The sequence below is a fragment of the Morone saxatilis genome, unplaced genomic scaffold (assembly GCF_004916995.1).
Source record: "Morone saxatilis isolate NCDOM2014 unplaced genomic scaffold, NCSU_SB_2.0 Contig11, whole genome shotgun sequence".
Lineage (NCBI taxonomy): Eukaryota > Metazoa > Chordata > Actinopteri > Moronidae > Morone > Morone saxatilis.
The window spans coordinates 10,793,597-10,801,091 of record NW_023339663.1 but is presented as its reverse complement, the minus strand read 5'-3'; the positions used below and the strand labels follow the sequence as shown (position 1 = coordinate 10,801,091).

General features: G+C 41.5%; 1 protein-coding gene across 1 annotated transcript in view; it reads right to left on the bottom strand.

Moving 5' to 3' along the window:
- Positions 1-7,495, bottom strand: part of gpc5a (glypican 5a) — a 108,536-nt gene that overhangs the window by 72,197 nt on the left and 28,844 nt on the right. The gene's annotated exons all lie outside the window — the stretch shown is intronic.

Here is a 7,495-nt window from a genome sequence, read left to right as displayed (position 1 = left end):
AACTTCACACATACACATTTTCCGCCGGCTACTCCTCCTCAAGCCTCCCCCATTCTCACCACCTCCCAGCATTAAGGTAAATAAGGGCTTCCAGCAGAGAGCCAATGAGCACGGGCCACTGAGCAGAGATGCATGTTTGTGTTGCCTTCCTCCCAGGACCCTGCTCGTTTATCTTGGCTGTCAGGTAAAGGGCAGACTCAGAGAAGGTGAAACTTTTTTTTTTTTTTTTTTAATAAGGCCGGCTAGGTTTCCATAGAAACTGCAGGACAACATTACAGGGACAATGATAAGAGAGCAAAGTCTGGTCTCAGGGCATCCCGCAGTGTGCCACATTGTTGCTGGAGACATTTGTGTTTATGTCAGAGAAATGAAAGAGCTATTTAGATTAATTCTCAGGGAGCCTCCAGACTCAGACCTTTTACTGGGGGAGGTGAGATTAATGAGAGCATATTCACACCTAGCTTTCAGCTTAGGTCAGGAGCTAAAAGGTAGGTTTCCACATAAAGAGGTGCTGAGTCTTTTGTGGGTACAAACTCCCCGATAAAGACAAAACAAACCTCAAATGACTGTCAAGATTTATTTAGATTTTTTGAGGAAATGACGCTGCAGAATGTTATATTGGAAGAAAAATTTACAGATATGGGACATATTCACTGGATGTAATGATTTTGTGAAGTTATAAATAATAAAAGACTAAACAGCATTAAGGTTGCCTTCTAAAACTGTCAATATTGCAAATGCGAGCTACCTACGCATTCAGAATATTCTCCAGGCTAAACGTGCATAAAGAAGAAACAAATTGCACAGGTAATGAATACTTAATGACGACTACATTTTTCACTTTGTGGCAGTAAATGGGAAGCATGTTTAGTTAACAAATGAGTGGGAAATCAAAGGAACAGAAGGTACCACACGCATTGTCAAAAGCCTGCAGCTGTGAGATAAACTAAGACAATGATACAAAGATATGAGAGTCTTTGTTTCCAGCCACACTCCTGCGAGAGAGAAATTAAGTCTCTTCTGGAGCAGAACTCAACATGGATATGGTCCACATGTAGTCATAAAGTCGATATGACATAAGGCGCCCTTGATAAGGCAGCACATAACTCTAATTCATGTGCAGACATGCTTTAGAGCTACATTAGGAAAGTGTTAAATTAAATGTTAGGAATTGAGCTTTTATTCTGTATTCATTCCAACATTATCCCAGTAACAGAGAAAAGAAAAAAATACTTTGCACTACAAACTCTCCATACACAAAACAAAACAAGAAAAGAAATATCAGGTGCTTTTTTGTAGATGTCCATTACTGAAATTGCTATTAGTCTGTTGTTTACTAGTCTGTAGTGCAGAACAGTTTCTGCTAAGAACTGCAAGAAACAATATTACTGTGTCCTTGTGATTCAATCACATGACAGGATGTTTTTTGTCAGCACCTCAAATTCTTTAAGTCTTTTATGACGAAACAAATAGATCCTGCTCGCACGGAGGGTTTTCTCACCAAAGACATGCTACCTCTGCTCCCTCTTTATGAGCATTAACTTCACATTTTTTCCAACTCTTTGTTCCCCGTTTTTCAGCGGCCTCTGATTTATATCTGAAGTAAAGAGGAAGAGTGCTCCGCAGGGACCGAGTGTGTGCGCTCGACGCTAGATGGAGGCAGGCTGATATCACACACAAGGGTGAGGGTGTGTGCTCTGACAGCTCATCAGTGGACAATAAGGCCTTGGCTGTTAATGTCCTGCTACCTGGCACACTGCAGGGTCACAATCTGCTCCAGATGCTGGAGGCAGGCATCCAACTCGTGGCAATGGAGGGGGGAAATCAGTGCTAGAGAAGCAAAAGGGAGTGGACTCACTGAAAAATGAATGAGACTAGATAGACACACATATACGTGCACCACTTGCAATCAGCCAACTCAGAATTTACTGTCTCTTCTGCACAGTGGTCTCCCTGGCAGTTACTGTAGCAACATCAGGGATAATATCTGAGCACAAATAAATGAAATCTCTCTTTTCCAGAGAGCTAGATTGAAAATATATCTGTTCAGAGCAATCATGCATAATTCGAGAACAGAGGGGGGGCTAAAGCAGACAGAGACACGGGCACATACACACACACACACACACACACACACATCCATCTACATGCGCATGCAAGAGGGACTTATGAACTCAATTTAGTCAGCCAGACAGAGTTCTTGATTCTGTCACTTGGGATAATCGTCAGGATGTGGTACTCTGACCGAGCCCCTGCGTCTAAACCCAGGCAGGATATAAGGTCATGTTGGAGTGGAACTCTAGCCATGCAGCACCCAGACCTCAAGTGCTCCAGTGGTTTTGTGGTTATCTGCAGTAGCCAGCTGTCGCAATACAGAGGAGCTCTTCAAGAACGTCCCCTCTCCTCTTCCTCTGCCTCTCATCTTTCCCTCCTCTCTCTCTTTCTCTCCCTGTCCAATCAGCCCACCCATCTCTGCCCTTCTCTCTTTTGTTTAATTTTTGGATGTTTAAAAAATTGTGAATTATGGGCTGTTGCTAGTTTTAAAAGTTTCGCCCAAAAAGACTAAGATGTAGAATGAGTCAAAACAAAACTATTATGGTTGGTGTTAGCTTGAGTCTAGGACAAGACATTAAATTGCCCAGTTGGTTCCCAGGCAGAAAGAGAGAAAAACCTCAGCTATATTTGTATTCAACTTTATGAACTGTTGGTAGCCTTTGAGGTACTAGATATTCTATACCACATTTATTTAAAGCTGTTTTTTTCTTTTTTTCATGGGATGGAGGGAAACAACTCTCTTACTTTCTCGCATGAGAGTGACTAAGAGGACAGCTATGCATAATATATTTGACAGTGCATGTTTAAAAGGTTATTCCTTTCCGTTCAAAATTAGGTCAGTTCATCACTGCAAACGAATGCAGGAGGAGGCGGTGAGACTTGATGTTCTGCAGTATGTCTGTTTATCACTTAAATTTTGTTTTCTGTCTGTCACTGTCAGGGCCAACACACATAAGAACCACCACTCCAAGGCATACATCATCAAAACTGATGCAGGGCAGCAGGGGAATTATCAGCAATCTGGCATGTTTCTGGTATATGTGTAACCCAAAGTGCAGAGCTCCACCTGCTGGTCAGAGAGAGCTACAACAGCACTAAACAGGCCTGAAGCACCAACATTTGGATTTACGACTGCAATGTCCAAAGTCATTTTACTGAATGGGACACCGTAGCTTTACCAGCAGGTTTATTAATGGACAAAGAGCCAGCATCAATATGCACTGAGCAAAGACAACCAGCTGTGATATTATGTTAATTTGAAGCAGTATAAGGAGAGCCCTCTTCTATATATACATGTAGTATGAGTCCGACATAAAGTAATTATACTAAACCCTTGTGTTTTGTTGAAACTGGCCTCACTTCCTTATTGTCTGGGGCCCCACAGCCACCACTGCTGTGTGTAAAAAAATCTAATAATTGCAAAATAAACAATAGTTTTTCTTTTTTTGATCTTATTAAAACCCAGTATATAGAAAAGTATTGAAGTAGTAACTCTTTCCTTTGCCACAAACGGGGCTTGCTTATTCAGTGAAGGTGAAACATTACAGAAATGCCCATTGAGAAATGTTATATCACTAAACAAGGAGATATTTCATGTTTTTGTTTAATCTCATATGGGCTACACATCAACAATTATATTGTTTGACCCCACCCCAAAGAGGTGACCCCCTGTTAAACCTACTACTTACAAAACTGCAATAACGGAAATTTAAGTAAACTTATTTAGGACTTTTTGGGTGGGCAGTGCTGCGTAAAAAGTTCTCTTAGACCTCAAACAGAAGTAATGCATAATTTTTGCAGCTTTTGAAAGATGTCAGTTCATGATTAATGACAATTGTTACAAATATAGGACAAGTCATGATTTATTAAAAAATATTATGTCTGTTTTTTTGAGTTGTCAAAGAGGGGCGGGGTCTCCAGGAACCCAAACAGTACATTAAGATCAATATTTCAGAGGTTCTCAACCTCTGCAAGGGGTCGTAATGTCAGTCTCAGGGGTCACAAAATGATTCACAGCATTGGACAGCGTAAATATTTATTATGGAACTTCTGGGAATCTTTGGTATTTTTTCTTGTAAATTATTAAATAATTTTACCTAAAGATTACTGATATAAATCAATCTGGGAAGGAAAAACTGCTCTTTGGCTAACTGTTGGCTAACAACTTGGAGACACGTGCAACCTCAGATGAGGGGCCACAAATGGCTTTATGGGGTCACAAGCTGAAGAAAAAGTAGAGCTGAGCTATAATTAAAAATTCAACAGATACTGTCCCCTGATGGGAACACCATGTGGGTTTTGCAGTGAGACTCAGACTACCCTCAAATGAATAAGTATGTTCCTAGAGCAGGCTGGGATAACCTAAGCTCTTGATGCTTCTTCAGTGGATTCCTATTAGCAGAGCTTAAAAGCTGTCATTTCAGTTAAGCCAAGGCAAATCACCTGAGCTTCATGTCTAACGGGGAGATGGAAGCAAAACTGAAATCAATGACGAAATAGGCAAATGACGAAACTGTCCTATGGGGAATAGAAAAGAGCAGAACAGAGTAAAACAGACATGAATAGAGCAGCGTAGACAACATTTATAGAATCAAGCTTTTCCTCTGCCAACTGGCCACACATTGAGGAGAGGCCTGCACTACAACTCCAGGGCTCTAATTACCATGTGATTAACCTCTTCAGGATTAACCGGGCAGCGAAGAGACACGAGAAAGGTCAAAGGTTGGTTGCTTAAACAGCCACTCCAGCATGAAGGGTGGTCTACTACATGAAAGGCCACACTAATATCTGGCCGCTTGTGTTCAAGCATCTTTACAATACGTACTGTAGCATTCGTCCCGCAGTACTCATCCCTCCGTGTTAAATTTCAACAGCATGCAAGGTCAGTTGCCTTATTATCGTAAAAATAAAAAAACTGCTGTACTCAATTAGAAAAAGGCTCTTTGAAAATATAAACACACCACCCAAACACCTGGTGTGTGTTGGCAGCCATGAGACAGACTGCAGGTGGGGATGAATTAAAGCAAGTCTTCACCGGAGGAGGTAATCATGAATAAAACATCACACTTTCGTACTTGTTGAGGCTGTAGCTTTTTAGCACTGCTATAACTCCTGGTTGTTGTCCCCCATTGGCAGGGGAAATGGGAAAAGATGATTTTTTTAAATAATAAAATAGAATCCAAAATAGATTTGCTACCTTGCACACGCTGACATAGTACGTCTTCAAGATCAGGTGCCAAACTGAATTAGGAAGTAAATGTGTGGTAACTGAAAAGGAAGGCAGATCCCTGCAATTCTTTAATGAAAGTGATTTTGGTTTTGTCAGTCTGTTACTCCAACAGAGAAACAAAGAAATATGGTAGCTGGGATGTGTGTGTGTGTGCTTGTAGAGCGTGGGCAGCTCATGGCAACCTGCCATTCTTCCAGTGTGTGTGTATCCATGACGGATAGAGAAAGCATGTGGGAATGTGTTAACCTTTCTGACCAGACGGGGACAGTGTCTCCAACCAAACAAGATCACCGTCACTGCCACTGTTTGAGGGATGTTTAACTGCTTTATTTTTTGATCCCATGCTGTCCAGTGACATAAATCCCAAGAACCTTTTAATCAGTCTTGCAGTGTAACCAGTGTAAGGGCACGGTCATACCAATACTGGGGCCGTCACCACAGACAGACCAGAATTAAAAACTCTGGTATACCGCAAAATACACATAGATTTATTGATATTGCATGAACTTGTTTAGCAAGGCTTGATTGGCAAGGCCTGATTGAATCTTATTTTTTTCTGTCATTTAGCATATCATTTCACATTTTTGATGTGAGCACAATAACAACTCACCAGCTTTCACATTGCTTCAGTTCAACACAGAGACTCAAAAATTAGCTTTCACAAAAGATGACAGAAGTGTTAATAAGTCATAGCACTAATCAGAAAATGTGAGTGCGTGAGCGAGGGACTAAACCAGGAGACGGAGCGAGACAAACTGAGAGAAAGAACGTGTTTACCAAATCTTCCCTGAAGCATCATCATCTACATTCACATAGACATTGAGTTGAAAGCTGCTTGTGTTCTTCCTCTATGATCTTATCTGATTGTTCTTTATCTTTTTGTTTACCAGGACCCAGATGAGGACGCGCATTATATCTCCCTTAAATCTCAGGCCCCTGTGTCATGTTTTTGTACTCGTCCCATTTTATTAAATAAGACAAAACTCTGGTGCTACTCACTACTTCTTTAAGACCATAAAACAATCTGCGCCAGCATGCACAAAGAGCTGTTATAAAAGGCATCCACACACATTCAAATGTACAGTTTCACACACACACACACAGAGCAACTGAACCAATCGTTTAAGGTCTCTGAGGCCTCGATAAGCTTCTGTAAATCAGCCACCATCCAGCAGTGAGTTTTATTCCCCTCTCTCTCAGTGGATGTTGGGTTATGACCCGCAGGCAGGAGGTTATTTATTGCTTCTGTCTCAACTTGTGTTGACTCCCAGCCACTCATCTATGGTTCTAGGCTAATAGAAAGGAGCACAGGGTTGTAGATCTGCAGGAAGCCTGCTCAGCTGCAGGGACTCGACTCAATAGTCTCCTCAGACCCTGGATTCTTAATGTCTCTCAATTCTCAGATTTCTTACTCTTTTTATAATGACCAAATCAAAATGAAAACCTGTGAGTAGACCTGGGGTGAATGAAAACCTATCAATAAGTGTTAGTGTGAATCAGGAAAAGAGAAAGGAGGGTTAAAGAGCTGAGAGAAGGCCCACAGACCATAAACATTTCCTAGCGGCTGCTGTGATAGACGATAGACAACATGCAGCCTGCTGCCCCGTATCTTTCTCTAGCACATAAGAAACATCTCTATTCTCAGAGATGGCTGCCTCCTTTGTAATAGAAAGTTGAGGTGTTATGTTGGAAAATAAGAAAACATGAAAGGAGTAAATTGTCAATGCCAGAATGAAACTTAACCTTGACACTCTGAGATGCTAAGACGGCTGTGAAAGACCTTCTTCGCCTCCTCCCCAATTCTTTCTTACCTTCACACAGTTGCTGTGAAACAATCTCAACAAGGCTGTCATCCTTTACAATGGACCGTCTAACCCAAACTGGCAACTCCAACCTCACCGTAGTTTGAAATACTGGCCCACTTGCCATTTCTACAGTGCTGACAGCAGCTGACAGTTAAGAGGAACAACCACACACTGAGAATATATGAGGGGGTCCTTGAGTGATGACAGCATGGGAAAGATGGAGAGCTGTGATGTAATGGAGACAAGGCCGCTGACTGATACTAAAGAGGCCAGTTTGTCTGCTCCAGTTCACAACCATTCATATCTAAGATCTATGTCTCTGAGGTGACAGCACTAACAGTTAATAGAATAATTCTACATCTGTGTCAGCTTTTTTGTGTGGTTAGCCAGTGTGTGTGTGTGTGTG